This window comes from Nyctereutes procyonoides, unplaced genomic scaffold (genome assembly GCF_905146905.1).
Source record: "Nyctereutes procyonoides isolate TBG_1078 unplaced genomic scaffold, NYPRO_anot_genome, whole genome shotgun sequence".
NCBI lineage: Eukaryota > Metazoa > Chordata > Mammalia > Carnivora > Canidae > Nyctereutes > Nyctereutes procyonoides.
The window spans coordinates 30433514-30457913 of NW_026575120.1; positions in this window are offsets into that span (position 1 = coordinate 30433514).

The following is a 24400-nucleotide window of genomic DNA, read 5'->3' on the forward strand; positions in this document are numbered from 1 at the left end:
ATAGGTATGATTGATATAAAAAACACAAAGGCATAAATATAATGTGATGTGTTTTGAGTATTTATTACCTTTATTTGTAATAAAGATATTTTTTTAATTTATATAATTCTTTTTTAAAAAATGTATTCTTTTTTAAAGATTTTATTTATTTATTCATAGAGACACACACACACAGAGAGAGAGAGAGAGAGAGGCAGAGACACAGGAAGAGGGAGAAGCAGGTTCCATGATGAGCCTGATGTGGGACTCGATCCCAGGACCCCTGGGATCATGCCCTGAGCTGCAGGCAGCACTAAACCGCTGTGCCACCGGAGCTGCCCAAATTTATATAATCTTAATAATGGGTATATTTAACAACCAGCTCACTAAATTTCTAAAGACCTAATCAGCTTTCAGATGCTGGTACAAGCCAATTCCAAAGCACTCCTAGGTGGAGGAGACCCGGAGAGATCTATTTCTACATCTATTTCCCCGCATCTACAAAATATGCAGAGTTGGGACGCGGGAAGGGGGTTATTGGGATCAGGAAATCCAACTGCCCACAAAGATGTCCTTTGCATTCTTAAGAAATTCTGGACGTTACAAGGGTGGAGTCTGAAACCTGGTGTGACTGCCCTGGCATGAAGCCTCCAGCTCCTCAGTGCCTTTGTGGATCTGACCTATTTTCAGACCAAAAAAAAAAAAAAGAAAGAAAGAAAAGAAAAGAAAAAAAAAGAAAAAGGCTGATTTCTTCTCCAGTTGCCAGCTTTGGCTACTAGCTGCACAGACCTTGCTCTATCCCTGAAGACACACCCTTGGTTTTGACAGCATTTCCCGTAAGCCTGCAGGTCCAGAAGAATGACACAGCTGGAGATGATTTTGAAGACAATTAAAGCTAACGAGCTGACCCAGCAGAAGCAGCAGAGGAGGCAGGAAATGGCTGTGGCTAGAGGGGAGCTTTGCCTGGATAGCCGGGAAGAGACCAGTTAGGAAGAAAAATGGGACAGGATCCGCTTTACTGACAAAAAACAAGGATTTGCTTAACCAAGCCTGAATTGGAGAGCGCGCTTCTGGCGGTGCTGTGGGCACCCAGGCACTCTTCTGGCCTGTTGACAGAAGCATAAAACTGGAGCCTCTGCAGAAGGGACTCTCAGGGTTTTAAGTGCACATTCTCTTTGACCCGGATGCTCAGGGATCTGCTCTGCAACACTGTTAGAATGAGTAATGACACTGGGTTAGAAACAAACTCAAAGTCTATTAACAGGCGGCCTGCTAAATGTATAAACGGCAACAAATCCAGGTATAGGAGTATTATACAGCCACTGAAAAGAATACGGCAGCTTTTTATTACCTGATGAGCAATCTGAAATATGCTGTTAACTAACAAAAAAAGGAGGAGCACTGGATGGTTTTTTTTAATTTTATTTATTCATGACAGAGAGAGAGGCAGAGAGAGAAGCAGGCTCCATGCGGGAAGCCTGACGTGGGACTCGATCCCGGGACTCCAGGATCACACCCTGGGCTGAAGGTGGCGCTAAACCTCTGGGCCACTGGGGCTGCCCCACTGGATGTTTTAAATAATGTATTTAAACACTTAAATGAGCATAAAATGTCTTTGGAAAGATCCATAAAGAAACTGGGCAGTTTACCTCTGAGGGAGAGACCCGATAGAGGGGTGCCCGGGTGGCCCTGCATCAGGCTCCCTGCTCAGTGGGGGGATCTGCTTTTCCCTCACCCTCTGCTGCTCCTCCTGCTTGTGCTCTCTCTCACCCTCACTCTCTCAAATAAATAAATAAAAATCTTAAAAAAGAGAGAGAGAGAGAGAACTGATAGAGGCCAAGAGTGGAAGACTTACTCCTTACATTTTAATTTCATATCAGGGATTATCTCATTTTTGAAAATTATGTTTTAATTTTACCTCCGAAATAATTAACATTAGCATTAGTTTCAAGGGTACAATATGGTGACCTGACAACTCTATACATCACTTTGTGCTCATGATAAATGTACTCTTAATCCCCATCCCCTACTTCACCCATCCCCCACCCTCTCATTTTTCTAATCTAATACATAATAAAGTGTGTGGTTATTTTTAAAACACCACCAGCAACTACACTTCAGTGGGTCTTAACCACTGTCTTGAGCTCCCTTGAGGTTTCCTTTGGTACATTCTAAAGGGGCCCCTCCATTGAGTTTTGCCTGGACCCTCCTGGTCCTAGCCCTGAAAATCCCATGTCCTGGGAAACCTGCGGCTGTAGGGAAACTAGGATGGTTGGTCACACTGTTCCCCCCATGCAGCCACGTGGTCCCTCAGGTGAGCTGACTATAGTGTCTATCCCAACAGGCTCCTTCTCCCTATCTCCTGCCAGTGTTTCCTGATGGCCAAGTCCAGCCAGAAGTCGGGGAGCGGGGAGGGGCAGGGAGCCGTTGGCTACAGTTAGTCCCAGCAGGTCAGCTTCCTGGGTGCTGTGCAACCGGGAGGCTGGAGAGGGGAGCCTGGAGGGGCCTCGCCTTGCCAAGAGTTCCTACCTTGGTGACCTGAGAACAAGGACAAAGTAGGGACTAAAACATGGGTTCTAGTTTCAATTTTTTTCTTTTCTTTTTTTTTTTTTTTAAGATTTTGAGAGAGAGAGAGTGCAAAAGGGAGAGAGAGCATGAGCAGAGGGAGAGGGAGAAGCAGACTCCTCACTGAGCAGGGAGCCCGATGTGCGGCCCAGGATCCTGGGATCATGACCTGAGGTGAAGGCAGATGCTTAGTTGACTGAGCCACCCAGGTACCCCTAAGCTTCAAATCTTTCATGGCCTTCGGTCCATCCTTTCCCCTTGTCCCATCAGTAAAATGAGAGGGAAAGCAGGCCCCCCTCCAAGGCCTTCACCATATACCCCTCAACCGCTCAGCCCCACTGGCAGGGGCTCAGGACTCAGCAGGCAGTGATGTGAGCGCTCACTCATGCTCCCTGCTCTCCCCAGAATAACCAAGACCCCTGGGCTCTCCCCTCAGACAGCCTTCACAGACACGAGCCCGAAGAGTCTACCCAGAAAAGTTGCCCATGGTCCTCCAGGAGCCAATGCAAAGTTGCGTTCTCTCAAAGCTCAGTTCCTCAGCTCCAAATGTCAATCCCTGGGCCTCACGGCCAGGGGTCCTGATGCAGCAGGTCTAGGGTAGGAGTGCGAGGTAGGCTCTCCCTTGTTCCACACTGGGAAACCCGTGGTCCTAAAGAACAGGGCTGCACCACAGAGTAAGAATTGTGAAATTCATTTCCCTTTCAACGAAAACAAGCCATTATTCTGTAATGGTTATTTTTTAAAAACAACAACAAGAGCTTGGGGACAAGCAATCCACTCAATGCTTTGCAGCATGGACGTGCACGCTAAATGGCAAAATTGCATTTCAAGACATGATCAAACATCAGCCTAATCAGCCAGGTGTTAGACGCTCAATCACAAGCCTCAAAACACATAATCAAGTATCAGTAAGCAGGTGTTTTAAGTGAAGATTGAGATAAACAGTTGCCTTTGTGGCTATTTAGGAGGTTTTGCAACATTAAAATGGAGTACCTCACGCTCGAGCCAGCAGACGTCAGAAGCTTCGCGGCTGAGTAAATCCAGGCAATAATTAGCAGTGGAGATTTTAACTGGATTGCAATCAACAGCTTTGAGCTTTATTGAGGAAATCTGGGTCCTTCGTTTGTTTCCGCTACCTGTAAGGCGTCGCCCTCATCATGAGGACACATGTCACTTTGTTGCGTCTGAAGGTTCTGATCCCGTTAGAGACAACTGTGTGCAGATCACAGATGCACCTTCAGCGCCACGATGCCAACGACCCATCTCCCCCGTTTCTCCAATGTGACCAGTTCAGGACAGGGAGGTCTGAAGAAACAGCAAAGTTCCTCATTAGAGATTAATCTTTGTTTTCACAATCCAAATGGCTTTGCAGTGGCCCAATCACCAGTCCAACGTCACCTCTCGAAAGTCCCTGGGGACAAGTGATGGTCAAGTGACCATCCTCACTTGAAGCGCCCTTTTTGAGAACCGGTAGCAATAAGACCAGCTTGTCACGTAAGCATAGTAGCTTGTCCCTGTGATATCTTTGAGGACATGCGGAGCAGGAGCCCCGGCTGGAAAGGGCAGCTCATCAATTTCCATTAATTCCCCTTGATCATGAGTAGCCATTGAGCTTTGGGAGAATTTCTCAAGCTTCGTTTTCCGTTTCTTTTCTCCCCCAGCCTTGAATTGCCACCAAAATATTAATTTCCGCTCTTCTAATTTTATCTCCTACAGTGAAAGGAGCCATGGCTCCACATTTGCTCATACGTGATACCAACTTAACAGAGTCCCAATCGTCCTTACCACTCAGCGGAGATGAAGGTGTCTGAGACATCAGAAAGCTTCATTGTCGATCCGGGACATCAACACACTCCTCTGAAACAAAATCAGGAGACTTTCATCAAGGGTTTTGAGCCTGTGGGTTCTGAGTCTGAATAAGCCCAAAGAACTTCATTCTTCCCTCCCACCAGTTCCCAGAACCCCGTCAGTAATTGCAGACCACATCAGGACTGGTCTTTCATATCATCTTCCTCTTTCACGCGGTAGGATTCAGTGGGGTGCTGGTGAGTGTATAGTGGGGCTTCTGTGACTCGGGACATTCAAACCTGAACTTTGAGTCTATTTGCAGAGATGAAAGGTTTCCTCGCTGAACCAGGGAGTCTGGCTATCTTTGGGCTTTTCTGGTGCTCCTTTGTCCTGGGAATTTGTACTCTCTTTGGTATATGTTCTCTCTCATCTTTCCTTTCCCGACAGTGCCAGCGGGGGTGTCAACCTCCACTTACCCAGACGCAGGAGGGCCTCACCCACCCCGTCAGCAGCCTGAGCCATGGCAGGAGGTGCTGCAGCTTTGAGCTGGACTGGAAATTCCCTCAGAAGTCCTGAGGGAATCATACAAATGATTCAGATCAATTCTATCACGATTTTTTCCCCTTCTCTAAACCTTTCAATAAACCTCTGGCCTCCTCTTTCATGGAGAAACTAGAAATCATTGAATGGAAGCTCTGTTAATTCCTTGCTGGTCTCCCCTAATTGAAGAACCCTCTCTCCTGTTCCTCCTATCTGTTCCCCCCAGACCAATTCCCCACCAAGACTTTGGACCCCGACTCCATCAGCCTTCCTCCTTTTCTTTCTTTTTTTTAAGATTTTATCTATTTATTCATGAGAGACACAGAGAGAGAGAGGCAGAGACACAGGCAGAGGGAGAAGCAGGCTCCATGCAGGGAGCCCGATGTGGGACTCGATTCCGGGACTCCAGGATCGCGCCCTGGGCCAAAGGCAGATGCTAAACCACTGAGCCACCCGGGCACCCCAGCCTTTCTCCTTTTCTACAGCTTCTCCCTCTGTTTTAGTGCTGGCTCCTCACCATTTATATATAGCAAAGTGTTAAGTTAGAATTTGGGAGGAAAGCACCAAGATATTATGAAGACTACATTCCAAAGGCTGCCTCAGACCGCATGCGAAATCTCAAAGCAGGATTAACCAAAAACTGGTATTTTAACTTTTAAATTCCCTCACTCACATGGAGGATAAGAAGAGTCAGAGGGGTGGGGATTGCAAGGATTTGAGAGTAGAGCCAGTAGAAAGCTGTGGGTCTCATCCCCCAGGGAGAGAAGGATGAAGGCCATCCCTGCCTTTACTTCTAGCCTACTGAGAAAGGTTTAATAGAACCACTTGGGAAAATTAATGTGCGTGCCCCCGGAGTAGGGGGGCTGCAGGGACCAGCCCGTGGCAGCAGGCAAAAGTCCAGATCTAAGGGGTAAGCCCACTCCTGGAGACCAAACCTAAGAACCCAGCTCAGGAAAAGGCTACCTGGAAAAGAAGGCCCTAGACTTAAGAGTCTGAGCAGCAACGAGGTGGGCGGGTGGGGTTCAAGGGCGAATCAGGTGGACAAGGCCAGCAAAAGGGTTGCCACTGGAAGGTCCTACCAGGTGAGCTTTCAAGGAACCCATGGAAATGCCCAGTGAGTGTCTACTACTCACACCTGCTGACCCACCGGGGGCAAAGGCATCTCACGTCTGGCCCTCCTGGCTCCAGCCCTGACTCCCTCATTAGCAGTCAGGGCTCGAAGTGAAAGGTCAGGTGGGGGAGAGAAAAGGAGGACCATGCCAGCCACCCGGCCATCACAGCAAGGGCGCAGCTGCGGGGAGGAGGAAGACGTTAAACCAGGCTCAGAGTGTTGGTTACTAGCTTGGAGCAGACGTTCTAAATTAACTAACATGAATCAGAACATTCTTTTACATAAGAGGAACCAGAGAAATGACTAGTGCCTGAAACAGATTTAAAGGGACAGTGGAAGGACTGCCTGCAAGGCTCAGTCGGTAAAGGGGCCAACTCCTGATCTCAGTTCAGGTCTCCATCTCAGGTCATGAATTCAAGCCCCCTGTTGGGCCGCACACTGAGCATGGAGCCTACATCTAAAAAAAAAAAGAGAGAACAGTGGAAGACAAAATTAAGACTGCTTTCAGGAAAACTCAGCCTGTGCGCTGATGTTTGACAGAGACAGACAGACAGACACCCTAGAAGGCGAAGCACAAACCTCCCCCTGACTCTACATCAATCAACCTCTAGCTTTGCTTCATCTCTTCCCTCAACCTCGCTGGAAGTCAGTCAAGGAATGTAGTACTCCCCCTGCCTCGGCTGCATCCCGTCCACAGCCATCCTGTTTCTGCCTTTTTATTACTGCTCAAAAATATCTCTTGGGTAGAGTCACCTTTTTGTTTTCTTATTTTCACAAAATAACATTTTTCTCCTTATAGAAGCAAATATGCTTATTACAGAAAAATGAGAAACTTTAAACCCCTAAAATGAGCATTAAAAAATAAAATCTAAGGGTGCCTGGGTGGCTCCGTCAGGTGAGCGGCTGACTTCGACTCAGGTCATGATCTCAGAGTTGTGGGATTGAGTCCCAGTGGCTCCATTGCAGAGCCTGCTTCTCCCTCTCCCACTGCCCCTCTCCCTGCTTGCACTCACTCACTCCCTCTCTCTCCCTCTCAAATAAATAAAATCTTAAAAAATAAAAAAAGAATTTTAAATAAATAAAACCCATAAACCCATACACACCAGGTCAATCGCTGTTAGTGGCTTGATGCAGATCCTAGACTACTCTGCATATAGACGTGTGGATACAGAGATATACACATGTAAGTGAGTTGATTCGAGTGTTTCATTATCACAGCAATGCTGATTTAAACGAGCTTGCATGTGTATATAGACACATGTACTTAAAAAATATATATGTACATGTACGAACTTGATGTGTATTTTTGTAAGTCTTTAGCAGGTTCTAATAGAAGTCTCACAAATGAACCAGCAAAAACAGGATTATGGGAGATGCAAATAGCTTAATTACACAGGTACAATCCTTACCCACAACTGTCTTTTTACATAGTGAGCTTGTAAGACAGTATAGTCCACAGCTGCATTTTCTTCGCTCAATCTTTTGCTGTTTTATCTTTGCGTATCTTACATAAATCAAAACTGTTTTGGGATCCCTGGGTGGTGCAGCGGTTTAGCGCCTGCCTTTGGCCCAGGGCGCGATCCTGGGGACCCAGGATCGAATCCCACATCAGGCTCCCGGTGCATGGAGCCTGCTTCTCCCTCTGCCTGTGTCTCGCCTCTCTCTCTCTCTCTCTTTCTGTGACTATTATAAATTAAAAAAAAAAACTGTTTTATTCTTTCTGCAACTTCTGTGTCTTCCAAAGATTTATGAAGACATTGGCTTTCATTATGAAAGAAAGGACTCTGCGACTTGTTGGCACATCCATCTACATGTCAGAAAGCAGTGGGAGGTAACAGAAGTGTATTTAACACCTTATCAACTAGTAAGACATCATTTATTTTCTAATTATACATTGTGATGTTAAGATAGGAAAAGACAATGGTGGAAATTCTGGGCAGATGACTTTTTCTTGAGCTGCACTTTTATTTTTTTAAGTACACTCCATCCCACAAGGTGGGGCTCAAACTCATGACCTCAACCAGAATCAAGAGTTACTTGTTTTACTGACTGAGGCAGCCAGGTGCTGCATGGGCAGATGATTCTGACATGAGGAAATATCTTTTACCCTTATAATCATGTTAAGTCCACTTCTGCCAATATGCCAATATACAATTTTTTTACCACCAGCTATGGATGTATTTATATGTACATACTACTTTGTTGTTTATACACATACCACTATGTTAAAAATAAACAATATGTATTTTTAAATTGCACCTAAAAACTCTCACCCTCTGGAAAAGACAACACTGAAGAATCTCAACTCTGAGATCATGACTTGAGCTGAAATAAAGAGTCGGACACTCAACTGACAGAGCCACCCAGGTGCCCCATTTTATTTAGTTATTATTACAAAATGAGAGATCACTCAGACTGTTCTACAACTTGCTTCTTTTACTTAACAATGCCATGAACGATTTTTCAAGTCAAGACATACAGGCTGACCTCATGCCTTTTAACAGTTGCATATTGTTTTATCCCATGTCATGGCCCATGATTTATTTAAGTGTGTCCTTGCTGAGAAACATTTATTTCAAAGAATTTATTATCACCAATAGTGCAGCTCTGCACATCTTGTGCATTTATCTCCAAATAGTTGTCTAATCATTCATGTAGGCCAAGTCATCAAAGGTAAATTCACTTGGTCAGAAAATAAGCACATGCAAATTTCAGTGGTACCAAATAATACTCTAAAAAGATTGCACCAGTTTACTCTCCCTTGTCCTCTTCAAAAATGGTATGATCCATCTCTCTCTGCCAATCTGATAGGTATAAATGAACACTTTATTTCCATTAGCATTTTTTTTCCTAGTCAGGGAAGCTGTACTTCTCATCTGTTGATTAGCTGTCTCATTTCTTCCAGAAATTGCTGATTCCTGTCATTGTCCATCTTTCTGCTAGGTTATTTGTCTTTGCTAGCAATTTATAAAATCCCTTCAGCTAATAGAGATATTAACTCTATTGTGCTGATTGCAAACAATTATTCCCGGTTCTTATCTTTGCCTTTGTCCATGGGTATCCCCCTTACAAGAAGTGTAACTTTTCCTACAGTCGAGTATATACATGTTTTCCTCATGGTTTCTGGTTTTAACATCATGTTACACAATATCTCGCTACTCTACTGCTCTAAGAATAGTCACCCACGTTTTTCTTCTAGTATTTCTAGAATTTTACTTCTATTCTTAAATTGTTATAGAGGATATGCTTTGGTAGAAACAGTGAAATTAGAATCCAATAGTATTAAACTCTGTGTATTTTGACATCATTTTTTTCACTTATTGTATTGTGATCATATTTCCATGTTCACAGATTTATTCTGTGTAATATCGTATACTGGTTCTATACTTTATTTAATCTTATTTGGATAATTCGGGTATTTGCAATTATTTAAAACAGCTGTGTGATAAACATAATGGAGGCTATGCCCTTATCCATCACCTAACAGTCTCCTTATTTTTTTAAAAAAGATTTTATTTATTTATTCATGAGAAACACAGAGAGAGAGAGAGGCAGAGACACAGGAAGAGGGAGAAGCAGGCTCCATGCAGGGAGCCCGATGCAGGACTCGATGCCGGGACTCCAGGATCACACCCTGGGCCGAAGGCAGCCGCTCAACCCCTGAGCCCCCAAGCTCCCTAACAGTCTCCTTAGTTTGCATGTCAAACTCCTTAGATCTTCTCTAAACAAACCTTGCCCTGCCTTTGTATCACAGTGAACTGTACTTCCACCCATCCTATTGCTCAAACCAAAATCTTAGGAGTGACTTTTGTTTCCTCACTTGCTCCAACCTTCAAACCCAATCCATCTGAAAAATCCCACCAGCTCTATCTAGTTGCCCACCTGTCCCTCATTCTCCTCCTCACCTGTATGACTGCGACAGCCCCTCTGTTCTCCTGCCCACTGCAATCTAGTCTCTGTACATCAGCCACACTATCATTTTAGAATGTAAATCAGATCAAGTCACTTCCCTGCTCACATCCCTCTAATGGTTTCCCATTGCATCAGAAGGTAAAATATAAGCCCTTTACCAAGCCCTGGAAGGCCTCTGTCATCTACCCCTGCCAGGCTGCCTCTTTGACTGAGGTACCACTCACCCACCTCCAAACACTTTCTGCTCTTTCTTTCTTTTTTTTTTTTTTTAAAGAAAGAACTCAGTGTGGAGCCCAGCATGGGGCCTGAACTCATGACCCTGAGATTAAGACCTAAGATCAAGAGTCAGATGCTTAACCGATTGAGCCACTCAGATACCCTGATAGGTACTTTAAAGTTCAACATGAATTCTCTCCAACATTCGACACTCCCATGACCTGCTCCGTAAGTCATCAGTTCTCTCAGCTTCTGTGACCCCATGTTGCCCTAGTTGACCCTTGTCTCTTGGACTCTACTTTCCTCTTTTCTTCAAGAGCTCCTCTTCTTCAGCCATTCCTGAGATATTGTTCCTCAGGGAGTTCCATCTTGGGGCACCTTCTCTTCCAGCAAGGTGATCTCTGCACCCCTGTGCACACCTCATCAGGTACCATCTATTTACTTATGACTTCCAAATTCTTACCTCTACCCCATGTGCACGAGGCCACTGAGACATCCCACAGGCCCCTCAATATTTCCCAACCGAAGTCATCACTTCTACCAAGCCCAGGCTACACTCTCAACAATCCTCGCCGTTGGACATGGCTTAGCCTGCTGGCTCTGAAGTTCCGGTTCTACAGTGGAATTATTGGGGCTGGGTTGCTACAATGCCCTCCATCAGTCTCTGGACCTCCAGCCCTGCTGCCAGGCAACACATGTTTTTCGCTTTGCTGCTTGAAACTCTCAAAGGCTTCCCATGGTCCTAAGCCTATGATATAATTCCCTCCCATAGCTTTCAAGAGCCTTTGTGAACTGGCTGTTCATCACCCCAACCATCTAAACCAAATTGTCTTTTCACCTCTGGGGCTACAGATTGCTTCTTCCTAGGTCAGAAACACTGTTTCCTCCACCTCTCCTGTGCCAGGACTCGGACAATATTTGTAAAATTAATGGGCAATTTCCATTCCAGTTCTCATGTCATTATGTCTTTGGTCTGGATCTCATGAGACTTTGAATCACCTTTAAAAATAGGCCCAAATAATCTTTCCCCCATTGCAAGTCCCCAAATGGTCTTTGCTTCAAATACTGCTCAAGATAACCTCTTTGAAATCATCTGTGGAGTTTTTATATCCTATTTACCTTATTTCCCAGGCCCTAATACTAGTTTTTATATCCTTCCCTCTGTTCTGCACCACAAGAGACATCCTAACGACTTCTGTGAGGGTCTGGGTTAATTAGCAATTAGAATTTGCATCCTCCAGCTAAGAATCTAGCCCAGGATTTACATTTTGCTGCCACTGTACACTTGGTAATGGTGACTAAGTATATTGGCAGCTCTTGAATTGTATAAAAGAAACTCAGAGATAACACAATTGATTATCAAGAACTAATGAAAAAGCAATTTGTTATAAATAAAATGCTGATTAAGAAGTTACATATTAAAACACGCATGCAAAAGGAGCAACATATTGCTATCTGCTCAAGGATGTCACTGTTTAGCCTCTGCAATCTGTCTCTAGCTCGACTGTCACTGTCCTGTCAGTTCCTTGGTGTCAGCCTGACATACGATGTGAATGTACTCTCAGCTGGGCCTCTCTAAAGGCAGACTGACTCATAGCCGTCAGGCTACCCAGTTTCCCAATCAGGCCAGCCTGAGACACATCCCCCAAAGGATCATATTCCTCTTACCCTAAATATTATTATCAGGGTAGACAAAGTCACCCTGGGATCCAACACATACCATTGGATCTTGCCTGTGGTTTATGCTGTTTTCCCCAGCTGTGCAGGTCTAGGAGAAGAGCAGTAACAAGTGACAGCACCCAGACCACATCCTCGCCAGGCCATCTCCAGCTAACACGGGGTGAGCAGGGTATTCACCTTGTAGATTAGTGACAGCAGTGCTCACAGAGAATGCACTGGGGAGTGGCTTGCCCCCCTCAACAGGGAGCTGCAGCAGCCTACACGATGTGACTCTGAACTGCAGTTTTGAAAACACACAGCCAAGCACCCCAACATCATCTCACTCATCGTGCCCAGTAACATGGGACTCTGTTGGTGTTAGGAGCCCAACATGCCCAATGTCTCAAAGCTCTGCCACAGAGAGGCACGGAGAGACAGCCGTGACCATGGAAGCCAGAGAGAAGCAGGTTCCCAAAGCTTGGGGAGAAATCTCCTAACGATGACCAATGACAAAACGTATTCATGTTGCAATGCAGTAAAAGAAGCAAACTGGCCCTACTGTTCAACCCTGCACTCAGCGCAATGAGGAAATTAGAAACGGGAAATCCCTACTCTAGAGGCAGCTGTGGCCTAGTTCAGGAAGAAAGATCTTTTGCATGTAAAGTAATACCTTGTGTTGGGACTCTTGGCCCTCCTGTCCCCTGCCCCCAGTCATTCTCAATAGGCCAGGGACCCATGGAAATATTTCAATTTCCTTTAAAATCCGAAGAAAAAAGTGAATATAATCCAATCTGGATTACTTTCACCTTTATACCAACGCAATCATAAAATATCAATTTTAATATGTTTTAATGCAGAAGGAAGCCCATGCCAGGCCAAACAGTTTCAGAGGCCCATGGAAGTCATCATGCAGCCCCAAGTAGAAGGGAAGCCAAACAAGCAGCTACACAAAATGCCCGATCCCTAGTCTGCCCTTGCACTTGCCAGCTGAGCAAGAAACCTGCAAGTCCTCTCTGCTTTTTTCTCTGGAGCCCCAGAGCTAGCTCTAGGTAGCCATTCTGCTCACATCCTGCCCTAAACTTGGAAATGAAATAGAGATTGGAATGATTACGGTGATAATAGTAGCGCCCATTTAATGAGCACTTCTGTATGCATCGGATTCTGTGCTACAGGCTTTATAAAGTGCTTGATCTCATCTCCTCACCTCTGTAGCCCCGGAAGGCAAGTAACATTACCTACATTTTATAGATCAGAGAGCCACAACTCTAAGAACCTAAGTAACAAGTCCTGGCCACAGGCTCGGCCTGGACAACTCCAGAGGGTACCATCCACATTATAGCCCCCATTAATGACAGCCCCAGGAGTCAGGTGATGGACAGCGCCAGCCAAGCTTTGAATCTTCACTGCCTCTAGAATTACAGACTTTTCCCAAGCCAAAAGCACACCCCGACCAAACAAGAGAGAATGAGAGACCATAGCAGTGGTCCTAAAGCCCAAGCTTTCTCTCAAGTACCCCACAGCTCAGGTCCCAGCACCAAAGGGCCCTCACGACCCAGGCCCCAGAGTTTGCTGATCCTGGGGGCAGGGGTGCTCTGTCTACAACTGCCTGGGGGTAGGCAAAGCAGGAAGTCCTCACCCCTTGCCCCACGTGGTGGACCGTCCTCACCCCAGTTTTCCCAACCTCACAGTTGTCACCATCAGACACATCTTTGCCGGCTTCTTTCAGATGTTTCCAAAGCCCCTTGAAAGCAACGCTGATGAGAGAGATAAAAGTAAGTGCTAATTTTTGTCTATGTATTTCCCATAAACCACCTTAAATTTTTTATGGGCCAAGGGGAGTCTAAACACACTGACAGATGTTGTGCAGCACTTTGCTATTCAAAGCGTGGTGCCTGCACCAGCAGCAGCAGTGGCACCACCTGGGAACTTGCTAGAAATGCAGAACCTCGGGCCTCACAGAGACCTCGCTGAATTGCACATGCTTCAATTTCCACAAGCACTAGTGAGGTATGGGAGATGAGCTCACAGCCAAACTTAGCTCCCTGTTCAATCACTGGGAGCTCTAGACAGTTCTGATGATCCTGACCCATGACGGAGACTCTTATCTAACTCCCATGGAAGACAGCCTGTGCATTGGGGAGACTTGAAAAATCCCAGGGTGATCCTAACACAGCAAAGCTGGAAAATGCCTTGAGTGAGTGACAGGATGGCAGTGCTACAGAAAGATCTGGCAAGGAGGCGCAGCAGGCGAGAAAGGCAGACCAGTGCAGGTGGGCGTGAGCACACATGTCCGTGGGATAGTGAGCACGTGTGTCCAAAGAGAGTTGAGGGCTTGTCTGGGGGCCGTGGGACAGGGACCCTTAGGGGGAGCCGGTGAAGGTCATGCTCAAGTACTCATACTTGAGTAGCAAGAAATGGGGGGCTAGCAGAAGTGAAAACCACTCGGCAACCCTTACTCTACCTGTGGATGTGCCCAACAGGCTGGAGAGGAGGGAACCCCGAGTCAGAGGCCAGCTGCTCACAGGAGCCCATGTGAGACCTGCAGAACTGAAGAGGCAGGAGGACAAGGAGAAGCAGAGAAGATGGCAGATGTGTTGCACTAGTTTGCCAAGGCTGCCGTAGAAGCTCCAGAAACTGGAGGACACAAACAATGAGAGTTCATCGTCTCTCAGCTCTGGAGGCTAGGAGTCTGAGAGCAAGGTGTTTGCAGGGGTGATGTCTTCTGAGCTGTGAGGGAGAATCTGTCCCCTGCCTGCTGATGGTTTGCTGGCAATCCTTGGGGTTCCTTGGCTTATGGCAGCATTGCCCTGATCCCTGCTCAGTGCTCACTTAGCCTTCTCCCTGCGTATGTGTCTGTGCCCAAATCCCTCCCCTTCAGAAGGACACTAGTCATCGCACTAGGGCCACCCTAATGACCTCACTTTAACTTGATTGCTTCTGTAAAAATCCCATCTGCAAATACAGCCACATTGTACTGGGATTTAGGATGTAACATATGAACTGCGCCGGCTGACGGGAGTTACAAGTTCAATCCATAAGGCACACCGAAGGGGAAAAAAATATCTAAGACACCAGTTTTTCTTCCTCACACTGTAAACACCAGCAGTCAGCTGGGTGAGATCTTTACTCATGTCTTCTGAGGTTGGTGATGGTAGCAGTTTACTGGGGGCAGGTGCAGGTAATTGTGGGATGAAAGAAGACTTTCCTCAGCAGGGAATGTTGGCCAAAATTCGGTTTTTACATTCAGTTTTTCTTACATCATAGCAACGACAGTTGGTTTAAATGTATCAGTTTGCAGAGTAGGGATTTATAGTCCATAGTGTAATATTAAAAATCAAAGGTCATCCTTTGTATATAGAAATAACTGTCAGAGATCCCAGCACACCCAGCAGGAGAGGAAACCGAGACAAGATTCTATACCACCAGTGGACTGCAGCCAACACCAGCAAATGGATGGCCAGCCATGGGCTCTAACCTATGTTCAAGAAGATAGGGGATTTCCAGGGTCAAGAGCAAAGGCCTCAGAGGTTAAGGCAGCCAAGGTGTGAAGCCATGATGGTGAAATCATTGTCAAGTCATACCCTAACCTGCTGTATTCCTCTGGTGGCTCTGGACCCGTGGCAGAGATAGTACCTGTGGTAGGAGAGACTGTGACCCGGATTCGCAGATCCCACGGGACAAATAGTCAAGGAAAAGTTATGCCCTGACATGGTTCTGCTGCTCCTCACCCAACATTAGCTCAATCTTCGTTTTTGTTTTCTTCTCGTAACAGAGATATGAAGACTTTAGTATACATTGGAACCAGTGAAGGGCTTGTTAAAACACAGATTTCCTGAACCCACACCGAGAGCTCCTGACCCTGTAGATCTGCAGTGGGACCGGAGATTTTCCATTTCCAACATGTTTCCAGGTAACGCTGGACTATGGACCATACCTTGAGAACCACTCTGCAGGGTTATGCACTCTCTTGCTCTCTCCTCTTCATGACCAATGATAAATGTTTGAGGAACAATGAGCCAAGGTTCAGGGTACAGCCTGTGACCACAGAATGTAATTGTCCTTGCAACTGTTTATTGAGGATCTAGTTCAAGATCTCTTGGTCTCATTAGCTTCATGCTCTAACACATTGAATTAAGGGGCCTCAATGTTTAAATTCTTTTAGGATCTAAATCAATGAAGTCATAAGATACTTACTCAAGGATTCTGACAAGGTGAGAATTATTTGATTTTAGAGTAGTCATTTAAAACTAGCTCTCGGGGGCAGCCCGGGTGGCTCAGTGGTTTAGCACCGCTTTCAGCCCAGGGCTGTAATCCTGGAGACCCAGGATTGAGTCCCACATCAGGCTCCCTGCATAGAGCCTGCTTCTCCCTCTGCCTGTGTCTCTGCTTCTCTCTCTCCTCTCTATATTCTCATGAATAAATAAATAAAATCCTTTAAAAAAAACTAGCTCTCAAACTGGCACAGAGGCCCACTCAGAAGCTTCATAAACTCAATTTAATAAACAAATGAGCAAAACATTGAGGCAACACCAACACAGAGGAAAGAGCATGTGGTATTGGATCAAGTGACCTCCACTGAAATCCCTGCTCTGTTACAAAGCAGCTCTGTAACCTTAGTTTCCTCATCTGAAGAAAACAGAAGATTGTTCAAATTATAACTCAACTAGCATATTATACAGGAGATGGATTTCCCCCTTCTATCCAAAGACCTTTCTCTCCTACCATTTACCTCTCATGGTTTTTGAGTATAAAATGGGTTAATACGTGGGGAAACGTTTGCTTTGACCCAAAAGTACAACCTCGTGGTATTGTAGAAAAAATCTCACACGAACACAAAGAATCATGTTCATGGCAATATTGACTATAAAGAGCCAATGTTGGAAAAATCTAAAGGACCATAAATTATTGCACATCCATACTAATAAATGCAACACAGGGGTTTCAAAGAAGGTACAAATGGGAAAATCTCCAAGGTATATTAAGAGAAAAGAAGGAAATTGCAAAACAATACATACCCAATTATCCAGTTCGTGTTTTTTAAAACCCACGTAGATATGTGTACACTACATAGAAAGGGACTGGAATAATGCATACCAAGCTCTTCAGAGAAGTTCTTTCTGGGGAGGGGAGGTGAATGGGACATGGATTAGTTCAGTTGCCCATACAAGCAAGAGTCTGCCTTTGGCTCCTGCCAAGGAGGAAAGCATGGGGCTTAGCTGAGCCCACAGAGGTTCTGGGGTTCCCAGCAGCTGGCCAAGCAATCTGGTGATACAGCTTGGGTATAAACTTCAACCAATGACGGACCAGAGAAGATATGGCTCCCTTGGGTGAAATTTTTCCTTGATGGTGTCCCACATTACCAAACCATGAGAGTTTTCTTATTTTCTTGGCCAACTGGGTGATGGCTGCCTTGTGTTTATCTTCCTCCTTCTTGGCTTCCTGTCCTGGTTTCTCTCAATCTCTTTTCCCTGGGATTCCTGCCCCCACCCCTCAAGCATGAGCACAGGCCCCTTGGCCTCCAGCTCATTTTTCTAGGGAATCTGGACTAAGACAATAGATTTCTGTGTTCTCTGAACCTTATACAGTGATAATATATGCAGATACTACTTGCAGAAGAATAAAAGATTAAGAGGGGGAGGGTGCTCATCTTGTTATAAAGAGTAACACAAAGGTCACAGTAATTGAAGGTGTTTTGCTGGAAAGAAGGCTAGGTGGAGGAATTGCTGGCATCATCAGTTTCCAGGTCTTCCCGGAGGAGCCTGGGAACCAAATGCTACTGTTTGACCTGCGGTGTTTTCATTGAGCCCCAGTGAGCTTCCAGTCTGCAATTAGGTCAACTGCGTCATACCCTCCAGGTATTATCACCTTCTCCAAAGCCTCAGAACCAGCCTCCTGGCCTGCTCAAGCCTTCCTTCCCTGCTTGTGAAAATGATTGTGTGTGTGTGTGTGTGTGTGTGTGTGTGTGGCTTAGGTTGTTTCAGACTGATTGAACTGAGGGCTCAAAGAAACAGTCCCAAGGAGTACTACCTATCAGCACACTTTTATTTTTGCACAGCACTCCAGAGAAACTGGGGCTCTCTTTGATTTGAGAAACAGGATGGGAGCAGGAGAAGCAGAAACCCGGACTTACAGTTTAGTGGGACCTGCCAAACTCCCCCATCGCAAATGCCCAGGAAGCAGAAGACACTAGAGGTCAAGATCTCCAGGTTACACAAGAGTGGGAGTTAGGGGAAGTTTCCCCCAAAATCCATTAACAATCAAGTTCATAGACTTAGCACCACAAGAAAATGGGTTTCCACAAATCAGACTTTAAGCACCAAAAGGAGCCAATACAAAGTCCTGCTGGTTCCCTGGGGTGCTTCTGCTTCAGGGGATTGGGGCGGTGGGGTGGGCGGGATCCACCTGGGCTAAATTGTGCCGGGTACAATGAAAGAAGCTAACCCGAGGGGCAGTGCTTGGGGATGCTTTGCAAGTGATACAAAAGAACAGAGCTTTTCTCTGCCATTGTTTGTTTTGTCCCAGGAAAATACCCTTTATTCTGCACCAGGAATTGTTCGAAAAGACAATACGAACAAGAGGCTGGAGGTACCGGAGTCCTGCCCTTTAGCGAGAGAGGATTTGGTCTCCCTTACACCGGAATCCTCAGAGTCCAATACCCTCTATCTGGGCAGGCTTGCCATAGGATTTCACTGGGGGATTGGTTGAAGAGCAAAGTATAACCAAAAGAAGGGAACATTTTGAAGAAGCCTTGGATTTTGCTATAAAACAATAGGGGTCCAGATGAGGTGCTCTGAAACGAAGTATCTTTCCTTAAAGCCAGCCCTAGCTGGTTCAGTGGGAAGAGCAAGCAACTCTGGATCTTGGAGTCGTGAGTTCGAGCTTCACGTTGGGTGTAGAAATTACCAAAAATAAACGTTAAAGCCAGCCCTGATTGCAGGTGAGGAACGAACTAAGAGCTGAGAGATGCCTTCCCCACCAGGATCAGAAGAGGCAGCCTACTGGGCCACCCCCTTTGTCTGATGTGACCCTGTTCCTGTCGACAACTCTTACCACGTCAAAGTTCTCCTGGGGATCATTGGGGCTGCTCAGAGACTCAAGGCTTACAGACACTTTTATCCACTCAAGCAAGCCCAAGGAAGAACCTTCCATCCCGCAGCAATATTACTTCAGTTACAATATTTATGACTCTTCCTGGATGTTCTGTGGGTTCGTTCAGGAACCTGAGACGTGCTCCACTGCAAAGCTTTTCCTTAAAACCTCTAGTCTTCAGCTCCAAGATCACCCTCAACCCGCTGGTGTCTGGGGCCTCCCGGCCTTATAGCTCCATCCTACGCTCCAGCAGCCTCCCTCTGAAGGCTCAGCCTCACCCATCAGGAGCCCATCCTGAGCCAGGCAGGAAAGAGATGCTTGAGCCACAGACCCTCAGGAGATGGAACCTCGAACCTCGTGACTGCCCCAGGGAGGCCTGAGCCTCTCGCACCCACCAGCTCATCTAATCCTTGCCACATACCTGGGTTCCCCCATAAGCATTGAGGCCCCGATACCTGGCCTTCTCTTAACTTCTCCTCCTCCAGGGGAACACAACGGACCCTGTAACCCCAGGGCTTGGGAGCTTTTGAATTGGACAGAGCATCTATCTAGACTCCACAAGTACCACCTGCCGCCACGGCGCCTGATAGCATGCCAGTACTCCATGCAGCCCAGGCCGAGCCTCTCCCACTGCACCACGCCAAGCACCCTACAGCTCAGGGACTCTCAGTCTCCAGGGCCATAAGAATACCTGGGAGATTGTTAAAAATGAGAAGTCCTCTGCCCACCATTGGAGATTCCAATCCCGGTGCCTGTCCACCCACCCACTCATCGCCTGTCCTGGCAATCCTGATGGAAAACTCTGTGAGCCCCACCTTGTATAAGCCTGCTGGGGTGAACCAAATCCCCAGCCCACACCACCGCTCTGGAGGTTCCCCCCACCCCGCCCCCGTACTGCCCACTCCTTCATATGCTCTGTGGCCACGTCCACCCGTCACCCATAACCTTCTCACATTCGTTCTATTGCAGGTAAAGCATCCTGCCACGATGGCATGTGTGTTCCCCTCAACCCAACAAGACTGTAAATGGCCCTCTGGCTTCCCAGCCCCATGCACAGGCTCCTACCTTCCTTGAACATTAAATAAATTCTCTATCCTCTCTGTGTGTGACTATCATAAATAAATAAAAAAAATAAAAATAATAAATAAAAAATAAATAAAAAAAAGAAACCTTCAGGATTGAATAATACAATCTGCTCTTTTTAAAATAAATAAATAAATAAATAAATAAATAAATATAAATAAATAAATAAATAAATTCTCTATCAGGCGGTGACAAGAAGCTAACCTAAGGCCTACACATTATTACAGAGAAGTGTGTGTGTGTGGATATTTCAAGAACAATGAATTCTAAATGAACTGCAATCACACAGAGATGGACAGATTCACCTAAAAAGGTTAAATAATTGTGTACTTGCTCCATTTGGTCTATCTTCAGCCTTCTTACATTGCAGCAGAATACATTTTGAGCTGACACCAGAGGAACTTTCCATCGTGGCTTTGTTTCAGAAGGCTGCCGGCAAAACTGGCACCCCATCTTGTGGGCAGAGAGCTATTTGCATAACCACCCTCTTCCCCCCAGGAAGCACCCTGCCGGCATCCCCAGGGAGTCAGGCCACCCTGGGACTGTGCAATCCCATCTCCCTTCCTGGGTGGGCGGGGCCCAGCCCCCCCGGGGCTCACCCACTCCTCCCTCCAGCCCCTGCTGTGCTCCCTTTCTGCTCTGTCCTCCTGGCTCCCCAGACACTGCACTGGGGCTCACATTAGCATAGGGAGCGACAGCAAGAAATACAGCATGTGGGAAGAGCCTTCCGCTCTCTTTCTCTGCAATTATCACTCCACTGCCTCAGTCCACAACAGGAGTGTTCCCCACATGCATCATCACCATCTCCAGGATTAAAATAGTCCGGAGGTTACGAAGGTAACCACGGGCTACTTGGAGATTTGGAGAGGCATTGCTTTTCCTGGCTGAGCCTCCCCCAGAGCCTTCCTTGCTGAGGAAACTGAGGCCCGATAGAAGCTAAGGTGGCATCTCCGGAGAGAGAATTTTAGAAAGAAACAAAATGAACAGATAGCAGTGGCCAAAGCAGGCCTCTGTCCCAGCGGCTCTGGGTCCCCCCTGAAGGTCCCCTGGCACTCCCCGTACCTTCCCGGCCTCGGCCTTTGGGTTCCATAACCTCCTCCCTACGGCCAGGGTTGCCTTGCCCACCCTGGGGCTCCCAGCACACTGTGCCCTGGAGTTGGGGCTCACACTGTGCAAGCCCTGGATGCCAGGAAAGATAGCTTTCTGGCTCTCTGGTAACGGCTGGCCCGTCCACAGGAAGAAATCATTTCCATGGTCTTCAAAGGTGTCCGGAAAGGGCACACAAGGGTCAGCCGTGAGCAGATTTAGTGGTGCACACAGTCCCCTACTGGACGCAGAGCTCACAGGACTGACAAAGTCAAATGACAAGGGCCAGGAAAGTAACATTAGAGTCATGCCCTAACCAGAGACATGTGTCACCTGAAGGCCTTCAAATTCAAGTTTAAAAACTGTGCTGCTTTGTGGCACCTGGCGGGGGTGGGGTGGGGCCCTCAGTCAGTTAAGCGTCTGCCTTCAGCTCAGGTCATGATCTCAGGGCCCTGGATCAAACCCCACATCCGGCTCCCTGCTCAGCGGGGAGTCTGCTTCTCCCTCTCCCTCTGCCCCTCCACCTATTTGTGCACGCACGTGCTCTCCCGCTCTCTGTCTCAAATAAATAAATAAATTTTTTTTTTTTAAATGTGCTGGTCAAACAAAACACACGTGAAGACCGGGTTCAGCATCCTGGTTTCCAGTTTACAACCCTTGGATTGGGGGGGGCAGGAGGTCAGAACAACAGGGTCAAAGTATTTAGCTCTCCACCGTTCCTGCAGCCCACATTCGCACTCTGCCGGGGAGCACCATCCAGACTATGGAAAATGATCCCCAAAGGACATACTCTCCAGGGAGGTTTTTCTAGGAATCAGGATGAAGTCCACCAGCCAGGCTCTCTGTTCTCATCCCTTTTGAGACCAGGGAACATGTGTAATGTCACAAGTAAATCTGTGTCTACGGGATGGTTTTCTTCTAATTGAAACTAATTAGAACTGGCCCTAATAACAACTCCAGGACCTGGACATGGTTAGCTTGGTGTTCTAAGAACAGCACCAGCCACCTCAGTCCTCAGGTATTGGCGAGGATAGGAATGAAGAGACACACGACAAATGTGGCCCATCTGGCCACCTGCATCTGTGCCAGTCAAAGCCACCGGGGAAAACCTCGGCCTATCACCTAACACCATCCTTACTGTTCCCCATCCGAGAGGAGGAGTTAGGGTTCCATCGCATCAAGCTAGACTGGAAATGGATGGAGCTCTGTGTTCAGGGAGCACCTGGCTAGCATGATTCCTGCAGGTGATCCCAGCAAAGATACCGCTGGTTCCTGGAGACTCTGGGCACGTTTATTGGGGGGGGGGGGGTTGGGGGGAGAGGGGGGTAAGAGAAGGGACTGCAGTTCCCAGGGTTTGGAGGCTTGGGAAGCAAAGGAGGGGGAGGTCAAGCTTCGGGGGCTTGGATCCTTTAGGAGTCCTATGTGGCCTGGTCCAGTGAAGATCAGTTTGGGGGATGGCTGTAAGGATTTGAGGTCTAATTAAACAGATTATAGTTAATTGGTTTAAAAACATTTTCTTCCCCAAATGTATGAATTGAAGACACCTGTTCAGTTCCCTGCCTTTGTATTTTCCATAAATAGGAAATCTCTAGGGATATGGGAGCAGGAAGGAAGGTGCCCCGTGGTGCATGCATTTTGAGGACTAAAGAATCTATTTAGAAGCAGCTTGGAATGAGGGGGGCACTTGGTGGGATGAGCACTGGGTGTTATGCTATATGTTGGCAAATTGAACTCCAATTAAAAAAAAAATTAAAAAAAAAAAGAAGAAGAAGAAGCTTGGAAGTGGGAGGCCCCAAGGACAAAGGACATCCTTTTGTAAATAACTGTTTCCAGGAGCCTCCCTAGTGCCTCCCACCCCACAGCCTCACTGCCCAGGAACTCCAGCCGTCCACTGTGGGGCCGCCTGGCACCTGCAGCTCCCTGGCCCACCAATGCCCAACCAGCCCGCCTGGGTCCTGCACTCCTGCCCCATCCCCACAGCCCCCCTAGCCAAGCAGGCCCAGCTGATCCTCGGAGGCCCAGGAAGCCTGGCTGGCCCCCTGCATTTTCCCCCAGGCGCCCTATCGTGGCCGCCGTGGGAACTGCAGCCTCCGCAGGAAAAGAAATTCAGGAGTCTGAGCTCCCCTGGCCAAGATGTGCCTGTCACCCACCGAGGGAGAAAAAAAAGCCCAGGCATCTGTGCATGTGGAGAAATGGCTCAGATGATGACAATCAAGACAAGATATGCCAGCAGGCTCGAAAATGTCCACGCCAGCTCCAACCATCACCAAATCTCTGCCTTTCTCAAGCAGCCGTTGAACGCAGGGCCAGAGAGATAGGGTCCTGGAGTGTAGACATTTTCCTGACCTGCCTGTTTTCTGGATTTTCACTCGGTGCCTAGCACCTGATAGAAGATGCATAAATACATGAACACAGGCTGACTGGTTTCCTCCCCAGAACACTTGGCCTTGACTGAAATAAGGACTGAACTCAAGAGGACACCCAGGCAGAAATGCAGGTCTGCCTGCAAAGTGAGAGGAGCACAGGGCACCTGTCAGGATCCGCTCTTCAGAGATCCAAGCAGCCCTGGGAGAAATCATGTCGGGGCAGCCTAAGGAGGGTCCCAATCACAGAGAGTCTCTTAGCTGGTCTCCTTCACTCTGGCCTTTCTTCTACCCTCTCCAACCTGTTTGCCATGTGCTAGTTGAAAGAGACCAGTCAGGTCATGGGGTCCCCTACCTGGAAACCCACAATGGCTTCTCACTGCTCTCAAGATGAAGTTCTGATCCCACTACATGGCTTCGTGATCTGGTCCCTTATAATTCCTCCTCCTCCTCCTCCTCCCCCTCCTCCTCCTCCTCCTCCTCTCCTCCTCCTCCTCCTCCTCCTTCTTCTTTCTTCTTATTCCTTTTTAAGTAGTCTCCACACCCAGGATGGAGCCCATGCAAGGCTTAGATTCAGAGCCCTGAGATCAAGACCTGAGCTGAGATCAAGAGTCAGCCACTTAAGTGACTAAGCCACCACCCAGGTACCCCAAGCAGGTTAATTTCTTAATATCCCCTGCCAAGAGGTCTCCATTCACTCCCACCTCTACTTTCTCAGAAAAACCATGCCATCCCTCCCCACCATGCCTTTCCTCCTCCCAGAGCATACCCCACCCCAGCTCTCCTTTACCAGACCATGTTCGTCCCACAGGCTTGGCTTATCATCATTTATTCCCTCATCTCAGGATATTACGTGTAATTACAAACTGTGACCAGAGCTATCAGAGCTGTGGTCAGAAAAATCTTCACAGAATCTGAAGGATAAATAGAAGCCAATTAGAGTGACTGGGTTTGGAGAATATTCCAGACCCAGGAACCACATCATAGAAGGCTCTAAGTTGGGAGGGAG